At 38.6% G+C, this 24442-nt stretch overlaps 1 protein-coding gene across 3 annotated transcripts in view; it reads left to right on the forward strand.

Annotated features, from left to right (window-relative positions):
• The window catches only part of LOC149532991 (DHHA1 domain protein), a 122755-nt gene that overhangs the window by 30985 nt on the left and 67328 nt on the right, over window positions 1–24442 (forward strand). The window lies entirely within an intron of this gene.

Genomic DNA, 24442 nt, shown 5'->3' on the forward strand with positions numbered 1-24442 from the left:
TCCATTTCTACTTAAAAACAGTTTTTAGTTCTTTTCTTTTCTTTTAAGAAAATTCATTTGTTACAGTTTCCATCCTAGCTATGGCTTTAGAATAATATTTCTTGTATCCCTTAGGATTTTTGTCTTAGAGTTTTGGATCTGCAAGAAGCTCTCCATGAATAATCCAAGCATACACAAATGAGCTTCAAAGTTTTCTCTTATAATTATTCTAGAGAACTTTTCAAAGGGCTTTTCATATTTCTGTGCTTTGAAATATTTCATTATACCCTAAGTTGTCGGTTTGGATTTTGGTTCGAATGCGGGTTCAACATTCAAGTTGGAGTTCACTCAAATTTTTTATGGGCTGGGTTCGGATTCATTTTGGGTTCGTTTGTACAAGAAATTTGTTTTTTTAAAGTATTATATATATATATATATATATATATATATATATGTAAAATATGTTGCAACAAATAAGTTCATACTCCACTATGGTAATATAAAACAATTTAGCAAAATACACCACCACATATATTAATGATTTTTTTCGATGGCATGATAAAATGTCAATACACCACCATATGAATGTTTCGGTTCAAAAACTTTAAAACATCAATGTCAACAATACTAATCAGTAATCAGTAATTAGTCATAGATTCATATGTGATCAAATATCATAAAAAATCATCTAATAATTCATCATCAGTAGGTAGTTGATGATTAGAAGCACAATTAGTGCCACTAGCATCAGTAGTCCCAGCCGTAGCCTCAGGATCAGCTCCATGATTGCTACATATCTCAGGATCACCATCTTCAATCGCAAGTGCATCAAAGTGGACTTCCAACTTCACAGCCTCTAGTTCGACATCCCATTGTTTTGCCTCCCCCTTTTGTAGGTATTCTTTTTGTGAGTTTTGAGTCTCAAGCTTGAATGCACAAACGATTGTGTTTTATTGAGTGGATGAAGGAGTATGTGCTCCAATTCCTCTTAGATGATGATGAACTAGCAACCTCTCAAGATTTGCAGATTTACCAACAAGAAACTAGAAATTAGAGTTTTGATTATTTACCAACAAGAAACTAGAAATTAGAATCTTAAGATTAAAGAACTCACCTGTGATAAAATTTTGATGGCAATGGGTTGCAAGAGTTGGTATCTTTGTCCATAGAAGTACCACCATTAATGAGCATCAGCAGTGTTCTCGTCTTCAAGAGTGTCAAGACCATAATCATTGGTGCTTTCGAAACTAATAAATTTAGACCTCACTGCAAGTCGTGGGTGCTCAGGAAAGAGTCTTCAAAGGGTTGCCTTGTACTTTTGAGCAACTTTAGGATCTCTGTATGGGGCAGCTCTAGTGGTACTCCCCTTGAGGACTGATTGGCTATAGAACTTGGGGCTCAATGCAAAGACTAGTAGATGCAAAGGGGTAGTCATTTTGTTCCATCTCTCCACCATGATTACCTGTAGCTCCTTGAAGAACATTTCATCAAGATCTTGCTCTTTCTCATTTATGATATTTCTAATATCTTCAATCATGGAGTCAATGCCATCATAGACCTCATCCAAGCAAGGCCTATCCATGTCAGTTTATTGGATCATGCTCAATATAGGCTCGGTGATCTTCAAAAGGTACTCAACACGATCCCACCAAGGTTCATCTAGTATCAATCCCCTTATGGTAGCTGCCTTGGCACTATTAGATTGCCTCCATACGCTCCAATTAGCATTGGTTACGATTCTAGTCAATGCGTCTTTAACCTTGACAAGGTGTCTCAAAACAATAGTGTTGGAGGCAAAGTGGGTTTCAACAACCTATTTTAAAATCAAAACAATAAAAGATTAAAAATTTGAAAACATAGAAAGTTTACTTAAGTTACTAGATTTCTGAAACATGTCTAAATTTAAACAATTCAACTTACCTTCAAGAGCTCCAGTTTCAAGAATTGTTTGAATATGGCTTGCATCATATGGCGGTCTGTGACAAACATTTGAATCTCTTGTGCCTCGTCATACATTTTTTTTATGCACTCAATCTTAGTGCCAATTTTTTGTAGCGTAAGGTTGAGTAAGTGCACAACACAAGGTGTCCAAAAAATGTGTTCATACCACTTCTCAACCAATAAGCCGACAGCCCTACAATTCTTCGCATTGTCGGTTATCACTTGAACAACATTCAGAGGGCCAACTTTCCGATAGCTTGGATGAGAATGTTTGCAATGAAAGTACCATCTTTTACCTCTCCTTCACAATCCACAACTTTTAGGAACATTGCACCTCTTGTAGACACTGCATTAATATTCACCAAAGGATGGTTCCTTGCATCTTTCCATCCATCCGATACTATTGTCACACATGTTTCGACCCATGAATCCTTGATGGGCAGCATGACATTCTCTACACAGGTACCTCATCATCCAACAAAGTGGTGCATCTCTTCTCAAAACCAAGGCCCTTGAACCCCTTTGGAGCCTCATTAATTGCCCTCACCATGTATTGCCAATATGGCGAGCAAACAACATAAATGACAATCCATATGCATAGATGCATTTGACTATGGCTTGATCAACAATGTCTCTAGCTTCATTTTGGAATGATGATTACAAAGGTCCCACTGCTCTCTTACTTACAATTTGCTGTTGAGGAGGACCCAAGAATGGATGGCCCTTTGCAGGTGGCTCACTAGGAGTGGTAGTTGAAGACATAGATGACGTTTTTCCCTTCTTTAGAGGCCTACCACTTTCTAATGGATATGAAGTATTTGCTCTCCCAACAACTTCCTCTGCTTGCTTCTGTTTTTTAATGTATTTGTTTACGATGTGATTTGGAAGGAAGGCTTTAGGTAGCACTCCATTTACTCTTCGGCTTCCTGGTGCAAAATTTGATGCCTTATTGAGGAATAAAGCACAAATGTGCTTTTACTCTATTGTAAGAGCTGCTAAATTCCTCCTTGCAGTGGCTACAAATACACACATAACCTCCTCCACCCAACATTGGTTGAATCATTTACACATGTTTCCAAAGTGGGGAACATCTGATGATTTTGATGTGAGGGTTATTGGTAACAAAAACACTTGTAGCCATGATAGAATCAACAAACAAACAAACAAACAAACAAACAAAACAAGTAGTAACAATGAGAAGATAACAAGCAACACTTCAAATAGATAACAATGAACACAAATCGTCTAAAGACTAATACAAACAACAATAATAGTCTAATACCTATACACTATAGATAATGACAAGCACTTCAAATAGTCTAATAGGTAGCAATAACACTGAACAATAATTAGCAAAGAATTGAATAATCATAACCATAATATTATGATTATTCAATCCTCTGCTAATTAGTGTTCACTGTGATCATAAATTTGTAGGCCTACTACTATACAGTATGAGTATATTGTAACATGATTATAATAAAATTGATTTTTTAAAAAAATAATTAAAAAATTAACAAAACATTAAAATAGTACATACTTGTAGCAGTGTAGAGGTTAACTGTAGAGGCTCATGACAAAAATATGCCTCTCTGTAGGAAGCTTTCCAAACAACAACAACAAAAATAATTCTTAGAAAATGCAGAGCCTTCATTCGAACCCTCAAAATTGTCGATCATTACAATTAGACCCTCAGAATAATAGAGGAATACGCTACAGAGAAATGCGGTTGACCCAAGGAGATACATCTCTGATAAAATCCGGATTTGCTATACTTAATAACAAGATTCATTAAGACAAAGATATTAATTGAAGAGAACAATGAATATCTAGACCAAGCCAATAAATGTGAGACGAGCTCCTTCCAATGGGGACAAGTTACTAGCCAACAACAAACGTACGACCTCGTAGCATGTGAGAATATAAAGTCTACATTGATAACAAAGACATCTAGACTGCCGCTGCCAAAAATCCCAAACCATCACTGCCAAACGCGGGTTGCAATATGCAAAAATCCCAAATGACGTTGTTTTAGGTTTTAATGTCAAAATAGAGTTATTTTTAGGTTTCAAAATGCTCATGAATTGCTCTATGTCTAAGTTGAAAAGTCAACAAGATGAGGTGGTTCCCAAATTCGCCCAAATTCGTTTTACATTCCTCGTAGGCTTCGTTGACAGCAACCAATTTCACTAAAAAATCCTCGGAATTCGACTAGGGTCTGAAATGAAGAATCCATAGGGGCTTCTGATGGTAATAGGTGAATTTGTAACGACTTCGAATCTAAGCGAATTGAATGTTGAATTTTATGGTTTCTAAGCGAATATGGTAACATAGATTATACCCAATAAGTAAATAAAATGACTGTAAGCATCTATTTTGTTTTTCACTTAGACTCTAATAAATTAATTAAAGTTATCCACAAAATATAATTTTATTGTACAACTCAAAATGATTAACACAATTTATTCCCTCATTGCTAGACTTTAAATTAAATAGGTGAAGTTGTCTCCTCTGAATACTCCTTGGAAGGACACATTACAAAAGATAGGGTAGCAAAAGAGTGTGAAGAGAAGGTAGATTTGAGAGTGGAGAATAAAAGATTGAGTGCCTAAATTGCATACTTAGACACTTGCTTGGCTGAATTTGGTTCTTTTTGGCATTCATGGCCATGAAGGTTTGAGGAGAGTTTATAGAGAAAATAGTTGGATGTTTGGGTTATGAGGTAGGGGAACTAGCAATAGATTGGGTGCTTTTGTGATAAGGTATTGGAAGTCATTGATGAGTCATATGAGATATTGAAGGAGATAACAGGACACAAGCACATGGCTGAACTAGAGTGTGCTATGATGACTTATATTTCTACTTGCAAGAATGTCGTAGATCATGTAAGGTTCAAATACTAGAGCTTTTCTTGATCTTCAAGGCTACGGTGTCGTCATCAAGAAGGTGAAGTGAAGGCCGCATACAAACTTAGTATGGTTTAAAGATAACTATGAGAGTGAACAAACTCACCCACTTATTGGGATCAACTTAAACTCATGAGGATATTCCTATAGGCTACCTAAACAAGTTAGCATATCAGTTTGGAATGACTGATATGCGCATTACACAACAACTATACCCAAGTATGCCCTTGACACCTAAAATTTGTCACTAAGTTGGCAGCATTAGTTGCAGCAAACCTTATTGCAACATTTCAGCAGATTAATGCTCCAATTCACCAAATCCGAGCCAAGTAGTACACAGACAGAATAGGGTGAGGGTTGAATCCCACTAAAATCAGAATAGCCAAATAGGGAAGATCTTTCACTTCCGAAATGACGAACAATCCAGAACTCCAACAGGAATTTGCAATACAAAGAAATAATCCAAATAGCATACCAACTACTACCTACATGTTGTGCTTAAATACCTTTCGAAGGAACTCCTGAGGGTTTACCAAGATAGCCCACAGCCACACCTATAGAAACGATTAAATAAAAATGGGTCTGAGATATACTAAATCAATCAGCTCATAAAAAATGATTGATTATATAATTATTCTATGACGGGAACATTATAGTCGTCTCGTCTCAAAATTTTCTTGTCCTCAAGCAAATGCAATGCCGGATGCTGCAGAATGTGTTCACCTTCCCAAGTCCCGTCATCCAATGGCAAGTGTTTCCAGTGTACTAAGTACTCCCTTAGGGTACAGTTCTACAGAGTCTTCTCTTGTATATCAATGATCTCGGTCGGTTCTAACACGAGCTTCTCTTTTTCATTGAGCTGCTGAAGATCTATGGTTACTGTGATGTTCTATTCCACAGGTTTTCTTCAGGTAGGAGACATGAAAGACGTTATGGATGTGGCTCCCTTCTGGAAGTTCCAATTCATAGGCAACTTCATCGATGCGGCGAGTTACATGATAAGGACCATAAAATTGTGGCTTCAATTTTTCTTTCCCTTTTGCCTTCAATGAGGATTACTTGTACGACTGGAGCCAGAGATAGACCAAGTCTCCCACTTCGAAACTTCTCTCGATTCAGTGTCTATTGGCGCAGATCTTTTGTTGGTTCTACGTCCTTTGTAATTTCTCCTTCAAGAATCTCAAGATGTCTTTCCCTTTCTGAAGCTAGTCCCTCGCCCTTGCTATGCAATTGTCACCTAGTACCATGTCGATAAATAAAATGGGTTCATACCCATAGAGTGCTTTGAAGGTGCCATCTTGATAGACATGTGATAGGTTGTATTGTAATAGTATTCCTCCAGATGCATCCATTTGACCCATGCCCGTTGCTGTGTCAAAGCGTAGTTCCGGAGGTAGCCTTCCAGCCACTTGTTCACAATCTCCGTCTATTAATCTATCTGAAGGTTGTAGCTAGTACTTTGCAACAATTCCGTTCTTGCCAACCAAAACGATTCTATCTAGAAAATACTGAGAAATCGACCATCCCTGTTACTAACAATGTTTCGGGGTAACCCATGCAGATGAAAAACTTATCTAAAAAATAAGTCGGCTACCTGTGCGACCTAGAGATTTGAGGAGATGGCGAAGAAGTGTGCATACTTCGTCAGTCTGTCAACCACCACAAAGATACAATCCTTTCCATTTACCTTAGGAAGTTCGGTGACGAAGTTCGTAGAGATACTTTCCCACTTCTATTTTGGTATAGGGAAGTGTTGTGATAGCCTGACAAGTAAAGTGTGTTCAGATTTTCTTTGCTGGCAGACTGCACATTCCCGTACGTATTGCAAAACATCTCCTTTAAGTCCCTTCCACGAAAACCTCTCCCTGAGTTGTCTATAGGTTTTGAGAAACCCTGGATGTCCGGCCAAGGGTGAGGCATGTATTTCCTTCAGGATTTTCTGCTTCAGTTTGGATTCAGTAACTAAGTATATCCGATCCTTATAGTAAATGATGTCATCCACTCCCTTGTATCGGTCATCCTGATTGTTGTCGTCCATTAGCTTACATGCAAATGTGTTTTTGGAATATTCCACCAATAAGTGTGGTTTCCAATTAGCTGAAATCTGAGATAGTAAGTAGATGGCGGATTTTCTTGACAAGGCATTTGCAACCACATTGTTCTTTCCCTTCACATATTTAGTATCAAAATCAAAAACCTGAATTTTACTTACCCATTTTTGTTGCCTCTCGTCCAGATCCCGTTGCTCCAGAAAATGTCTCAAACTATTATGATCGGTTCAGAGAACAAACTTAGCACTTGCCAAATACTACCGGAACTTGGTCAGTGCATGCACAATGGCCAATATCTCTTTGTCATAAATGGAATATAGATGCTTCGCTTGTTTAAGCTTCCGACTCTCATAGGCTATAGGGTGTCTATCTTGCATTAATATCATGCTAATGCCCTCTCCGGGTGCGTCACATTCTAGAATGAATAGTTGAGTGAAGTCAAGTAAGGAGAGAATTGGGCAAGTTCTCATTGCTTCTTTTAACTTATCAAAAGTGTGTTGCATTTTTTCATTCCATTGGAAGGAGTCTTTCTTAGTCAGATCTATTAATGGTGCGCTGAGTTGAGAGAGTCCTTTTACAAACCTCTAATAATAATTGCACAGTCCAAAAAACCTTCGCAACTCAAAGAGCGATTTTGGTGAGGGCCAATCAAGGATAGCTTGAATCTTCTCCTGGTGGACTTGCACTCCATTTTTACTAACAACGTGCCCTAGGTACAATATTTTTGTCATCTTGAATTCACATTTGGATTGCTTCGCGAATAAGGACTAAGCCTTCATGATCCCTAGGACTTCATCCAAATGTCTCAAGTGTTCTTCCCAAGTTTTGCTATAAATAAGGATATCATCAAAGAATACCAACAAGTATTTACACAATTGTTTGTTGAAGATGCGATTCATGCAAGACTAAAAAGTAGCTGGTGCATTTGTTAATCCGAATGGTATGACTAGGAACTCATAATGCCCATAGTGATAACGAAATGCCGTCTTCTCCACGTCTTCTTCCCACATGCGGATTTGATGGTATTCGGAACAAAGATCTATTTTAGAAAAATGTTACATCCCAATTTTTGACCTAATCTGAAATATAGCCATTGAGGTTCACATGAAGTCAGTTGGCAGTTTAATTTGTTAGAATCTGGTGAAATGGTAAGATAGTCATTATAATTTCAAGTGAAGATATCAAGTTAGTTGATCATTTACCACGAATTCATAGAATTGAGAAGATGGTTAACCGTTGTGATTATTTTTGATTAAATAATTTATTATAATAATATAAATTTAACTATGGAGAAATTCCTTACAGGAAACACGTCGAAAGGGGTGGAAACATTGTTAGAAAAGAATTAGGTAGGGCATCACCATCACTGAGCAAATGGGTTGAGGACCTAGCGACTTGAAACAGGATACATCTTGGGACCCGCATGAGCTATATAAATAAATAAATTGAGAAAATAATTGGGTTAAAATATGAAATGTATCTCAAAGGATTTTAATTTATCTTTTATCATATTATTTTAATAAATATTTATATATGTGCATATAATATAAAAATGATTTGGCACCATTATAATTTAATAATTAATTAAGTGATGTTACATGTACATATAAGATTATAATAACATTTTAATTATTATAATTTTCAAATTATAGGCTTCCAACTCTATTTTTTCTTTTTAATATTCTTGCTTTTAATCGATTAACACTTGGCATAATTAATTTGATTTTTAGCAATTCAAATTGTTTTATAATCTTTCCAACTTCTCTTCCAACCTTTTTATTTCTCTTATCTTTAGATTTATGATGTATTCAAATGGTCAGTCATCTTGAAATTTGAATGGTTTATAACATTGTAAACTGGCGGAAGCCAAGAAGTCACGTCTTCTTTTATTTATTTGAAATCGTGAGTGGAAGGGGAGATCTTTTTGAAGCACCCGAACTGACTTCTTGAAAAACGTATGTAAGCCAAGGAGTCTTGGCTTAACTATTAAGGAGCTGTGATCGGGATTGAAGGAAGGTCTCTCTTCACATTCTCGGTTCTCTCCACCATTTTCATTGTGCTGAATACTCTTTCCTTACCGCCAAACATCAAGCTATTTATACTTCCGAATCGGTGCATTTATATCAAAAAAATCATCTGCTGTTGATACCAATACAACCTCTGCTGCCGGAGTGAAGCCAGAACCAAGCTTTAGATTTGCAGTAGATCAAGTTGCAGTTGGACTCGCTGGTCATACTCTTGTTTGGTAACCTTTGATAAACCGATATAGTAGTGTTTGCAATGGCAAGATTTATACTTAGAAACAATGATAGATATGGAACCGATTGTATCTGAATTTAGCCAAATGTAACTAAATGCATACAAATTTCCATTCCTTATTCTTTTATTCTGCTCTCTCTCACTTTGATTCGACATGTTCTCCTCAGCTAGTTAATTTTGATTAGTAGAAATAATCCAATATGCAATCTGCTGTTGTCTGAGGTATTCATGATACCAATCTCTAATGATTTTGAGCTTACGTCAAATATGCAGCCCATTGAAATAGAGATAATTATGATTGTCAAACAAATCCATGTGATGGCAATATAATTCCTGGCTTGAAATCAGAATATTGATTCCATAATAGAATTTAGATTTTATCTTAGAACTTTATTTAAAAAGGTGGTCATATCAGAGCATGCTTATACAAAAGTATTTTCCATACGCCTCTAAGATAAGCGATAGTACTCTCAAGAAGAACCAGTAAATAATTTACAAAGCAAATTTAATCTTTACTAAGCCATAGACCGAGGTTGGGCACACTATGGCTGTGAATATAAAATGTATCTGTACTCTTATGAAAAACAAGTATTATGAATCTTATGTTGAAGCCAAGAAAAACATAGTACGGATCCATAACTGTTACACCGTTGGATATTAGACCTGAACAATCAAATTTTGGAATTTTTAAAGAACATGATCATGTAATCATAGATTATGAAATGCTGGATGCATATAATCTTCTTGTATAATTGGCAAAAATAGTTGTTCTGAGAATTCCTAACCCCTGGGACTCACCCGGCTGTGCAGCCAAGAAAATGGGTGATGAGGTGAAAGAAAGGAATCTGTAATAACATGAATCAGTATCAGTTATGACATTTCAATATTTATCATTTTAATATGAATTAATTAATAGCTCATGCATAATCCTGTTAATGTAATCTCCTGCTGTCAAGTCGTATGGTGTGTTAATTACTAGGATACCCAATGTATGGCAAGATGACCCCTAGCTATTTCGGGTAGGGAGGGCCTTTCTCGTTAGAGATCATGTGGAGATAAGATTTGGTCCGAAGTTGGGTGGTTAAGCCCCTGACAATGTTTCACTTCTCCATAAGTTACTCGACATGCATTAGACAAAGATAAGTCATACATTCAATTGGTTGTTGGAAATAGGTATTATCACTTTTATGATTAATATGCAAGAAGGTAAGATTAATTGAGTTATTTCATCGTTAGACCTAGATGCAAGAGATAGATTTATGGATTTTTTTCATTTATATGAATATCAAATATAAGTATACTTTCTAATCTTGAGTTACTGTTACAGTTAAGTAATCAGAAGGAAAGGAATCTGAAAATTGATTGAGTGATGACTGGAACCCTAAATGATAGTGGTATAGGGAGCCCTAATTGAGTCCGTGTTATTGGAAGCCCTATTGAATTAGTGGTATCGGAAGCTCTAATTGAATCTGTGGTATAAGAAGCCCTAAAAGATTCCAATGCTAATCGATGCCCTAATGATTACAATGGTAAGTGATGCCCTAATTTTATATAGTGGTATTTAATGATAATCTCATTTGATTTTGATTTAACAATGTTGGATATAAGTCGTTTCGTGATATTGTTATAGAGGTATTTGTGGACTAACCCGGGTGGTTGCAAAAACATCCCTAGTTTTGAATTCAACCTCAGTTTCCATGGTATGTGGATTTCAATTTCTGTAGTAATTTCATTTGATGGTGTTTTAAGTTTTTAGTTAATAAATTTTGTTTAATTGATTTTAACTGTCAATCCCTTTCATATGAACGAAATTGATTTAACTAACTTCCTATGATGATGAAGTGATAACTGTATTTCTTGGAGATGTTAGTAGTTAATTTAGACCTGGGAAAACAGGATGTTACAATAAAAAACCGTACCATGCAGCTCATCCAACAATTCATCAATCTTGGAAATAGGATATCTATTTTTTATTGTCTTTTTATTCAACGCATGGTAGTCCACACACATGCGCATTGTCCAATCCTTCTTTTTTACCAATACCACTAATGATGTAAAAGGGCTAGAGCTAGGACAGATCCACTAGAATGGAATCATCCTTTCTTGAGCAGCTCATGAATCGACTTCTTGATTTCATCTTTGAATTTTTTGGGATGGTGGTATGGCGTGGTGATAATTGGTTTGGCGCCAACTTCCAGCTAGATGGTATGCTCAAACCCACGATGGGGAGGTATACCTGGAGGAATGTCTATAAAAACTTTATCGTGGGTACGTAAGATATTATGAAGATTATCATCCTGACAGGGTATCCATTGTCCTTTTATTGGTTCTGCCAAAACAAAACAGTGTGCAACCCATGTAATGTCATCATGACGAAAAATGACCTCCATTTGTTGTGCCAAAACTTCCTTTGGTCCCTCATTGGCCATCCCACAGAGAACAACCTTCTTTCCCTCGACAACAAAAGTGAAGTCCGCTTGAAACTTTGTTTGTATTCATCTAGTGTTTCCATCCACTGTATACCCAAAATAACCTCCATATCATCCAAGTCCGCTATAAAGAAATTCTCCGTCACAATGTGATTAGCCATGGTGATACTCAATTGGGGAACAAGGTGCGTGCAGGGTAAAAGTGTTCCTTCGGCAACCTTGACCTAGAATCTTGCATGCATCTCTGTAGGTAGACCTCTTCTTTTCAGAAAAGATGAGATTATGAAATTTAGAGTGGCTCTGCTATCCAGCATCACAATGATCCTTTGTCCTTGAAGGGTTCCCAATACATGGAATACTGTACATCTTGGGCTCCTAGCCAGGGCGATGGTTTCTTCATGCCATACCAATGCGGCAAGCCTCTCCGTACTATTCAAATTAACCATTTTGGAGTCCTTGTGGGGATGACTATCCTCTGTGGATAGATTTCGCTAATCGTTCTCATCATCGGACACGACTTCGATGTAGTGTATTTTCCCTTTACCAAGGCATCTATGCCCAAGTTCCCACGACTCCTTACAATTGAAACATAATTTCTTCCATCAAAGCTTGTGTTTGATAGCTTTGTCCAACAAAGGCTTCTTTGACAGAGGTTTGTTATCTTTGTCCTTTGGAAATACTGGTGGTTTGGAGTGGGAGTAACCTCGAGAGGATGATGTCGACGCTGATGCCATTCTTTGTGCCTTTTTTATAGCCTCTGAAAGGGTGGCAGGATTGAAACTTTTTACCCAACCCCTCAGTGGTTCCGTTAGTCTTCCATAAAGAGCACTATCCATCTCCTTTCGGAAATGTTCATAACTAAACCAGAGAGTTTCTGAAATTCTGTGATGTACTGGTCGACTGATCCAATTTGCCTCATTTGTGCCAACTCTTTAAAATTAAGTTCTAGATCTTTACCATCAAACCGATCTATCATACCATCAAACCAATCTATCAATCTCTTAGTGAATTCTGTATAAGTATATACCATGTCATGCTGCAGTGTGATAGTGTCATGATGCCACCATTCATGCGCCACTCCCTCCAAGTGGAGTGCTGCAAATTGCTTCTTTTGGCATTGGATTAAGCTGGAAGTCAGTATCGGCCTTCATTATCCATGCTTGGTCAGATATGGATCCGGATTTGTCAAATGGTGATAGATTTACTTTACTCAACTTTCTTTTGAGATCGTTGTTTATATATCCTCGGTTTCTACCTTTGGAATATTGCATTCTCAATTCTGCGTAATCTTTGTAGGATATATCATCTTCCAAGTTTGCATTCTTCTAGTCTTCTTTCAACTGTTCTTGAACTTACTCAAAGGTTGGTTGCCTTCCTCCATGTGGTACTTCCATCTGTGGAGGGAAAGTCAACATGGAAGGTCAAGAGTGTGCTGGATGAGGATTTTCCTTACTCGACACTGAGTCGCCACTGTGACCATTTTGTTCCCAAGATATCTTATTGTCTGCCAGCTTCCTGAGAGTTTCTTCCATAAGTCGCTGAGTGTCATTGATTTGTGTTTGATTCCTCGAAAGATCCCTTAGTAGTGCCATGAGTTCGGCAGGAGTGGGTTCCTAATTTGCCATTCTATCAATTAAATGGGATCTTTTCCGACTATAAACTTTCATTCATTGTCCACAGGTTGACAGGATCTATGGCTTTGATACCACTCTAATATTCCTGATGGTTTCCAGCCCTTCCCAGTAGTATATCCATACAAATTGTACACAAGGGGGTGTCTGTACGGTGGTAGGATATGCTTGTATAGTTGTTCGTACGATATTGATAAGTGTTGTTGTGCAGTGTGGGTAGGCCGTATGGTGAAGCAAGGATATCACCTTATGATGAGGGGTGGATGCAATACGATGGGTATGGAGGGGGTGTCGTATGGGGTGTGTTGGGAAAGATAGGTCGTACGGTATGCAAGGGGAGAGGAACTAACCGATTGAGTCGACCTTAGGGTGGTGTTGGAGGGTGTATGGAGGGGTGAAGGTTGTACGGTGGTGCTGGAGGGTGTACGGAAGGGGTGAAGAGAGTGGGTGTACAAAGGATTACAGAAGATTGTGCGATCTGATAAACTTCAATCAATTGTTAACCACAGGATCTCAGTGTAATCACCAAACATACACTGGTGCACCCTAACTATACAAAATTAAAGATACACTCTAGAAGACAATGATATTAGCAAACAAGATGAATGCTTCGATTTGCCAATTTTGAGCCAAGTAGTACACAGACGGAATAGGGTGAGGGTTGAATCCCACTGAAATTGGAATAGCCAAATAGGGAAGATCTTTCACTTCCGAAATGACAAACAATCCAGAACTCGAACAGGAATTTGTATACAAAGAAATAATCCAAATTGCATACCAACTACTACCTACATCTATGCTTAAATACCGTTTGGAGGAACTCCCGAGGGTTTACAAAGATAGCCGACGACCACACTTACGAAAACAATTAAATAAAAATGGGTCTAAGATATACTAAATCAGTTGGCCCATAAATAATGATTTGATTATTTATTTATTATATGATGGGAATATTAAAGAGAAAGGGTTCCAAAAATAACTCTTCAAGTTGGGTACAACGGTTTTGGGTTTCTTCACAGTGCTCTTCAATATGTTTGTCTTTAAAGGTTTCCCTCCTTGGTCATAACATATCATTCATCCAATTGACAAGGCTAGGTCAGCTTCAGACCCCAACTATAGGACCATCATGGTTGGGCACACCTTTGCCATACTCTATGCCATTGTGCTACATACCGTTCTTTCCAGGTAGTTGGATCGATATCATTGCCATGCTAGGGGATTGGTTGGTTTCCAGATAGACTTCCAGACTATGAATTGCATCTTGACCTCATAGGCTATTATTGAGGAGGCTCGAAACCACTCAACAAAAATCTATTGGTACTTTGTGGACTTCTGCAAAATGTTCAACTCTATCTAGAGGGCAGCCCTTTTCGCGAGACAGCGAGATATTGGGATCTCAAAGATTTTTCTGATTGCTATCATGAGGCTATATGAGAGTGTGGTGGGTAGGTTTAGGACTTTACAAGGTTTCTTGGGTCCTATTCAGAGCACTATTGGGGTGAAGCACGACTGCCCTCTTTCCCCTATCTTTTCTGGCATCCATGTTGATGAGAGAGAAGTCTAGATCGAGGCTTTCCTTCGAGACTTCTCTCTCATGTGTGATGGTTGCTACCTGCATCAGGTCCTAATCTCCATTTTACTCTTTGCAAGCAACATGGCTCTTCTGGCCTCTTCCCCAGAAGGCCTTTAGTTGCTTCTGGACAACCTTTCTTCTTTCTGTGACTTGCAACAACTGGTGGTGAACTTGGTGGTGTCGGGCTTATTTCAGTTTTGTGCTCATATGGTATACTCGAGGCTAAAAATCCCGGGCAAGTTCATTTGGTTTATTTCACTTTGTAGCAAAGAAAACCTTGGAGAATTAGTGAGCATATTGCAAGTACTTGTAGATTTTGTCCATAATCAAAAGTGTTAGTTCTATGTTATAAGAGAACTTCCATTTGTAATTTGAGGAAAGTTATGCCTTACATTTTTTTTCTTTTTATTGTGCCAAAAGACAGACTAAAAATCTAGTCTATTGTTTGCATGGGTGTGTAAATTTTTGTAAAAACTTATTTATAAATGCTTTACATACCTAATTGGAGCTAATAGTTATTTTATGAATACTTGCTGCTTAAATTTCCTTGAAGTGGTGATTGTAGCATTTATACAATTTCTTTTATTTTATTAGCAGGATCTTGTCCTTGTTTATGATTCCAATTTCTTTGTGTATACTCTTTTGGGCATTTATTTTTAGCTGGGAAATTGGTATGTGTTTAATTGTCCAAGATTAGGTCACATGCGTCAATAAAAACTTGTAAAATCCCTTGTTTGTGTGTAGAAGAGCTATTAAAGCCTTGTGCTCATGCCTGGAAACAAGAAGATCCTTTATTTTCTTTATCTTGTTCATATCGCAATTTAAATTTATGAGTAGCTGTTTATGTGGAAGAGCTAAAGCAACCATGTACCCATACCTGAGAAAAAAAGATGGTGTTTCTTTAGTTTGTTTGTATGGCATGCTGAAAACCACAAAGATACTTTGTGTACGTGTAGTGATGCAGCCCTGTTGTGAAGTGTTTGGCTGATACTGAATCCTTGTAGGGCATTCTGAATTTTTTACTCTTTTTATTTTTTATTTTTTGATGACAAGTTTGCAAGGAAAGAAACTGAAATAATGAACACTGAATTTACACAATCTTCACACCAAACTAGATAAAACAATTTTATTAATATCAACAATATATAAGCCATACCAAGCAAAGTAGGAATGGAAGGTAGCAACCCCCGCAAATCACAACTTATTTAGCTCACAAAGTCTCCTTCACAGTTGTGTCGTCAGTAAACATTGTATAGCCGACAGGGTGTGTGTCAGGATGTATGTCGTCGATATCGGGAAGGTTCGTGTCAGGATGTATGTCGTCGGTATCGGGAAGGTTCTCATCGGTATCAGGAAGGTTCTTATTATGTAGCCGACATGTATGTGGCTGACGGACACCTTCAAGAAGGTTCCTTGAGATGTATATATACCCTCTTCGAGATCATTGTAATTAGAATCATAAGCATAATGTAATATCTTTGGCATATGCCAATAATATAAGAAGTTCTGCTATTATCATCCATTGCTTGTATGCATTGATTCATTTACCCCAGTACGGTAAATATTTGGCACCGTTGCCTGATGGACTTGGAAAGGTAGGAGAATGACGACTAATGCCGAATCAGCTAAACAAGAATAAGAACAAGCTGAAGGAAAAGGACGAAATACGCACAACAAACGAAAATCGAATTTTGGCACAGCAAGTTGAACGCAAAAGGAGGTTCCAGAAGATTGCTGATGGACATAGAAGCGAGGAGGAATTGTTGGAAGAGACTCAACAATGGGTGGAATTGGTGGAAGAAGCAAGGGAGGAGTTTTTGAATTTGTATTCACCGAGGAAAGAGAATCTAGATGAAAGAGAATCAACTCACACGACTCGGAGTGCCGAGGGAGCAAGAGCGTGGAGTGAACTCTTTATCCGTGATACACTTCCAGAACGGACAGGTTCGCTTAATGGAGACCCTTCTTCACCAAAAAGCATAGTTGCCGGGATACAAAGCGTTGGTGTCAGAATGACAAGACCAAAGGAAAAGTTGCCTAAATTTGATGGTGATGGGGCAACTGATCCGATCCGACATTGTAAAACATGCGAGATGATTTGGAGAGTGAATGGCATAACAGATACAAACAAATGGGTCCGGTAGTTTCCAGCCACCCTATGGGGTGTTGCAATTGATTGGTTTGCCAATACAGATCCCCAGAAGTTAATCGACTGGGACAACATTAAAAAGGAGTTTATTATGGAATTTCAACTGCTGCGCAATGACAACGAAATCGTAGCAGAGATATACAACACCAAACAGGGGAAGAATGAAACAGTTTGAGTCTACGCCAGGAAGTTGAAGGACTTGATCAATAAAATGGAGAATAAGCCAGTTGATGGGCTACGGAAAAGATGGTTCATTGAAGGCCTTCTCCCGAAGCTGCGAAAGAAGATGAAGATCGTGCCGCCATTGTCATACATTGAAGCGTATAATCGGGCAATGAACCGGGAAAGTGAGTAGAAGACGAAAAAGAAGAAGAGTAGCTCGTCGGATTCAGATGCAGACACGTCTTCAGCAGAGAAAAGCAGTGATGATGAAACGAGCAGCAAGAAGATTTGCGCCCTCTAGAAAGACATGATTCAGATGATGAAAGAGTTCAAGAACATGCAAAAGGAGACCAAGGGAAACAAGCTATGGTGCACCGAGTGCAAGAAAAAAGGCCATACGAAGGGATCCTGCCTGAAAGATCAATTTTGCAAGATTTGCCAGATAATGAGACATTCAACAAAAGAATGCCCTTTCAACCTAAAAACAAGAGCACTGCAGCAAGTGTTCTTGACATAGGAGGCGTCCACATCGGGAGGGAGCGGGAACACCAGTACGGAGGGTGCCATGTTGGGAGGATACAAAAATAGTCGGCGCGATCAAAACAACAACAACAACAACGACAACAACAATAATGGTAGCAGGAGTTGAATTCAGTACGATGCAAACGGCTGGCCAATAGTTCAATGCTGTGCATGCAATTTGTGGGGCCCCTTCACTCATGAGTGTACAACACCAAACACACCAAAATTGTTACGTAGATGGTGTGGACTCAGCGATCATGACGATGCTAAGTGCCCGAAGTCGGGAGTAAACTTGATCACCGTCGGGACGGACGAAGAGGAGGTTCTGGCCATCACACAAAAGCAAGCAAAAGTATACCCCGACTTGACGGAAGTAAAGAAGAGATTGGAGGAAGCGGGGGCAGAGATCCAGAAAGCAACGTAGGCAAAAAAAGCACACCTGAAGGACACTACTGGTACCTCTGCACGGAACTGCACAAAATAGAACATCGTAGGACAAATATTACAAACTGAGATACCCGTCAAAATAAATGATCTGTTGCTCACTATGCCTCAACTCCGTACGACACTCACGAATATAGCTCCAACTGCTAAGTTACCATCAGAGCAAGGAAGGGAGAAAGAAGGTGGCGCAAGTGCAGAAGATCCGATGGTGTTAGCCCTCTCATTCGAACGCCATCCGACAGTCATCGAAATGAGAATTCTGGGGACTGTTCTGACAAACACGATTGTGGACGGAGGGTCCAGTGTCAATGTGTTACCAGAGGACACTTGGAAAAGGTTGGGACAGCCGACGCTGTGGCCACCTACGTTCCAATTATTAATAGCGGACCAGCACAGGATCAAACCGTTGGGAGTCCTCACGGCGCAACCAGTGACGATTGGAACATAGCCGTTCCTGCAAGAGGAGAGGATACGACGCTATTTTGGTCCATGGATGGCTCGTGCAAGTGAAGGCCAAACATGATTAGAAAAAAAAATACATTATCACTGGAAAGCAAAGGGAGGAAATTCATTATTGATTTGCACACGCAAATGGTAGCAGAAGAAGCTCTGTCATCAGATTCCAAAGAGGAGGATGAAGGGAGGCAGCGTATGGAACTAGATCAGGAGGGAGTCCTGCGGTTGGAAGGAGACGACAATTTGGATTCAGTGAACGATCATTACCATTGGCAGATGGAGGATTACGAGCTCTTTCCAAGCTGTAATATGTTAAGGGTTGACGAAGGTGAGAAAGAAAAGAGAAATGAATGTCTGAAGGAATATAGAGAAGCGGAAGAAAGAAAGGCAGTTACGGCTGAAGTTAAAGGGAAGAACACACAGTACGAACCCAGAAGAAGGAAAGATTCCACCGTACAACCGCGCAGAAAGGAAATGTTACGTCGAACCATAGATATAGCAGAAAGTTGCCGGCAACAAGGAAAACACATCATGCGGTCTGCACAGGAAACAAAGAGGAAGGGTTTAATAAAAGTTGTAGCAGTACGGAGTGGAGGTGTTATTGCCGGCAAGAAGGGGCAACTGATGGAGTCCATGGTATTCGGGAACAAACTGGGCGATATGGAAAACCGGATTGAGAGATTTTGTACCTTAAATAAATTTGATGAGTGACGATTGCAAGCACAAGGGGCCACGGAGGTGACACAGAATAGGTGCAAATCATGGCATGATAGACACCTGAAATTGAACAAGTTCCAACCGGGACGGTGTTGAAGTATGACGAATAGAACGAGAGCAAACCAGGCAAGTTTCAAGTGAAATGGGTTGGGCCGTACCAGATTCGGGAAGTGGGTGATAACGGAGCAATAAAACTATAGGCGCTAGACGGAAAGGAAGTGGCCAACGTAGTGAATGGGTCAAAGTTGAATGTCTACTGTGAAAGACATAACGCACCTCCATGGACGACCGACTGAGAAAAAAATGATTGTAAATACTGTATATATGTAAATACTGTACAGAGTTAAACATAATTTTTGAGTGCCACTGCGAAGTAATAAAGTAATAAAAGATCGGAGTACGGAAGCAATAAAACTACCATAAGACTGTATGGTGTACAGTAAATAGGAAGTACAAAAGGAGAGACTTTGACGCCTGTACAACTAGAACCGTATGACTAAAGAGACCGTACGGTGACAACCGTATAGTTGGTAGAGAATAGCGTGCAACTTACAAAAATACCTGAAAAGGAGTGGGAACTTATGCATAGGCCGTACGGCTAAAGATATATGAAAAGGCAGTCCGTACGGTGTTAAAAAGAAAGGACCGATATTGAAGAGGACCGTATGGCCATCCAGAAAGAAACAAAGATCGATTATAAGGCAAGCCAAGGACCGTACAGCATCAAGGAAGACAAAATATCAAAGTCTAGGCACCGTACGGATTTAGACTTAGAAGATCTGTGGTTGGAGGCCACCGTACGACAATTTAAGGCAGCCAGCATATGGTGAATTCAGTAGCTACCGTGCGGATTTAGCACACATAGTACGTGTTTCAAGTGCCTCCATTGTATGGTATTTGAAATATCCCCACCGTACGCCGATTTCATGATGGGCGACATACGGTATTTTGAAGAGTAGATGGGTCCCTGGATGCAACCGAAGAAAGTAATATTTGATTCTGACTAGTGTACGGTCGTTGGGAGTGTAGCATACGAGTAGGAGGAAGCAGTCAGAAGAGAAGGGCAGAAGGAAGCAGTCGGAAGGGTAGGGAGCGCCCCTGGGGCACTGCCCCTCGACCCCGCTAGGGGCGTTGCCCCCTAGACCCCCAGTCATTGCAGTTATCAGTCGTGGGAAGTGTGACCAGTTGATGAGATCTAGACCTGCTGCAGGCATGGAGTGTCTGTGTATCAGAGGCACTTGGAGTAGGTGTTGGATGTGACGCTGTCTCGGTGGATGCGTAGAGAGCTCGGGAGGAGTTATCATCCAGTTGAAGGCCGTTCAACGACACTTGGCTCAGGGTACTCAAGAGTTGGAAGCAGAGAAAGCAACATGAGTGGCTATCAAAGTCATCTTGAGGAGACAGTATTGTGTTAGCAGAGGCTACAGATGCAACGTGGTCTGGAGACCAGTTGGTGCAGGCACGGGACAATGCGAAAGTGATGTGACAGAAACATATTTATCTTGTTGTAGTTAGTCAGTTAATGTACTTTGTTTCGGATATTTTGTAATTGTTGTCCGGAGACGACTTTTTTTTTGGGGGGGGATGATGTCGTCAGTAAACATTGTATAGCCGACAGGGTGTGTGTTAGGATGTATGTCGTCGGTATCGGGAAGGTTCATGTCAGGATGTATGTCGTCGGTATTGGGAAGGTTCTCGTCGGTATCGGGAAGGTTCTTATTATGTAGCCGACATGTTGTATGTGGCTAACGGACACCTTCGAGAAGGTTCCTCGAGGTGTACATATACCCTCTTCGGGATCATTGTAATTAGAATCATAAGCATAATGTAATATCTTCGGCATATGTGAATAATATAAGAAGTTTTGCTATTCTGATCCATTGTCTATATGCATTGATTCATTTACCCCAGTACGGTAAACAAGCTGCAGCATCAGATCTGAAGAAGATGCCTTGAGTTCTCAAGAATTGGTGATTATTCACTGCCTCCCAACTCTCATGCCCATCCTGGTGTGATCATAAGTACCTCAATGCTGTACAGCACAACACAAATGCCAGGTATGGTGATGGTTCAACCTCTTAAACTTAGATCTGGAAACAATGAACAAATTTCTGCCCTGAAAATGATCAGATTTTGATGATCTTGTTGTCTCCTGTAAGCCATGGCCAGCTAGAAGGACAAAAAAGTGTTTGCTAAGGTTGTACAGATGGTCTGAAAAGCACCATAGATGAATAAAAAACACAATTCTCCAACTGATCTGTATTCTGAAATAACTCTTTTGAGTCTCCAAGTTTGATTTGAAGAAACAACTAAAATCTCATAAAGCCAAATGGTCTGATCAGTTTAATTAGAAAACCCTTGGATTCTATTTCACACCTGTAAATCTCCAAATTTCTGAGAGTTTATGTTCTCAGTGGCTGGAAATGGCTGAAAGCTCTCCTCAAGCTCTCCCTCCAAACTGTATTTTTCAAAGTGACCTAGAATGGATGAAATATCCCGCTAATTGCATACTTTTTTTCTTTTCCTCTCCCTCCAAGAGGGTTCAAACCACTTCTAGGGTTTTATTTTACTTTATGATTTTAAAATTCTGTCTTATTTTTATCAAATCTCCCCTTCTAGAATTCAAACTCCATGAGGGGTCATTTACCATGGCTCAAAAGTCCCCTTTTAACGTATAATATAAATTATATGCCCAGGGAATTGAGCCACCACCATATGATCATAAATTATTGGTATATTATAAAGTGATTATAATTATTAATACTCACTTATTATAATTATTTCATTAACTCCAACTTGGAAATAATTAAAATTATTTCTAAATTATTCATAGTTTGCTCATGCTTCCTGTCTGCTGATACTATTTGACCACTGCGAGCTAACTGGCAGTCCCATCCTAAATTCAGGAACTCTCCTAAAAAATAAAAACCGTGCCAAAAGTGTCCAGGCTATAACTTCAGAGGTCTCTTGGTGTGTCCCTACCAACTCCTTGCCCATCCCTAAAAATCGACTTCCACAATCATGGATTGATTAATAGACTTCCACAATCCATGAATTGAAAACCGTTGCTCTTTTTGAATTCAATCTAATCCAGAAGCAGCAGCAATTTTTAAGTTTTGTTTATAATTACAAATGGAACTTTCCCTTCTAATTTAAAGAAAGGATTATTCTTACACATTGTCATGTTTTGTAGTGTTTTAAAAAGGACAAAATTTAATGCTAACACATTGATTATGGCCATATCAAGCATCCTTTCCCAATAATTTTCTTCATTGATCATTGACAGAATGTGGGCATTATCCACACCCTTTCCTGACTTAGTTTGTTAATTAGGTTCCAATTAACATTGGCACTATCAGTCATCCATAGTTGTGATTGGAGAGATTACCAGTCATCCACTTAATTTCAACATCATCAACCCTTTCTTTGTCAAGATTTGTTGGCTTATATACTCCAAAACAACATTTAATCTAAATTCAACTCCTTAAAGATGCAATAGTATTTTACACATTTAAAGTAATATTCAGTCAAATAGAGCCAAGTTGACTTTCTTATGTTTGTAATACCCAATTTAAAAACCAAAGCCCTGGTCAAAACCAAGAAATGAATCTTTTCAAAGGTTATCTTATATTTTCACAACTCATTGCTGGGCCCGGTTCAACAGGTTGATGCTGCAAATGCTGGTTGAGTTAACTTTCTTATTGTTATCTTACCCTTACACATTTTTATGTTTTGCATTGTCCTAAAAGGGACAAAGTTTAATGCTAACACTTCGATTATGGTCATATCAAGCACCCTTTCCCAAATGTCTTCTTCATTGGTCATTCACAGAATGTGGACATTATCAACCACCCTTTCCTGACTTAGTTTTTTCATTAGGTTCCAATTAACATAGGTACTATCAGACATCCATAGTTGTGATTGGTTAAACCATCAGTCATCCACTTAATTTCAACAGCAACCCTTTCTTTTCAAGATTTGTTGTCTCACATACTCCAAAACAAAACAGTTAATCTAAAATCAATTCTTTAAAGACGCTATAGTATTTTACACATTCAAAGTAATATTCAGTTAAATAGAGTCAAGTTGACTTTCTTATGTTTATAACACCAAATTTGAAAACCAAAACCCAGGTCAAAACCAATAAATGAATCTGTCCACAGGTTATCTTACATTGTCACAACTCATTACTGGTACAGCAAATTTATGCTGCAAATGCTAGTCCGTTGTCCTTGTAGAAGGCACATAAACAGGAAATTTGTCATTTTACCGGTTAATAAATTAATACAATTAAAGGTTGTATGTACAGCCATCAAAAGACTCAAAATGTAATGCTGCTGCAAATGCTTAAGTTATGTAATGTCTGAAAGTGCCAGGCCTCCTCTTGACTTGCTCTGTCCTTATTTCTATTCCCTTGTGCCGTGTGATCTCCATATGTGGCTTGGAAAAGTGAAGCTGATGGAGTGATATATGTAGGGTCATGCAAGTCAAAGTTTCAAACGATATAATGTCACCAAAATGTTATAGAAATTTAAGAAATTGCATGATGATCAGGTTGGTCATGAATTAGTAAATAACTCTTGGTGAATATCTTTGAAAAAACTGCATATAATGTTAAAACCCAAGTTTGACTAAAACATGACTTGATGTCAATCAGGTCAAATATTGCTGAAGTGGGGATGTTGATGACATAATTAGGAATCTGATGTGATGCCTGCTTCATCCTCCATGTCCTGACTTGTAGACTTGTTTTAGGCTGTCTTTCATCTACAGTGTATCGCATCATGCCGAAGGTGCAGCTAAGGTATTCAAAGTGAGGGGAAGATATCTCATTTGATGTCTGTCAATTGAGTATCTTTTGAAAATTAATTAATAACTATTTTACATGTCAAAAAAAGTTTGATATTTTCATTTCATTCATTTAAATTCTTCTTTTTAAACTGTATGTCATGGGACTTCTTTTCCCTGTTTAGAAAATAAAACTTTGAACTCTTCTAGGGTTATTACTAGTTAAAACTTAAAAAGTAACAGGTATCCTTCCTTGGAACTGTCTATTCATAAAAATGCATTTTAATAAGTGATCTGAGTGTTGTCCTTTCTAGTGATATAATGTGTATGCTTCATATCTTTGTTTAATTCCACCATTCCGCCTCCATTTTAGTAACTTTCATTTCTGGTTTTTCATTGATTAATTATTGTGGTGCAATAGATAACATGGCAATA

Source organism: Cupressus sempervirens, chromosome 10 (genome assembly GCF_028749045.1).
Source record: "Cupressus sempervirens isolate cs-2001-9-10 chromosome 10, ASM2874904v1, whole genome shotgun sequence".
In the NCBI taxonomy this organism is placed as follows: Eukaryota; Viridiplantae; Streptophyta; class Pinopsida; order Cupressales; family Cupressaceae; genus Cupressus; species Cupressus sempervirens.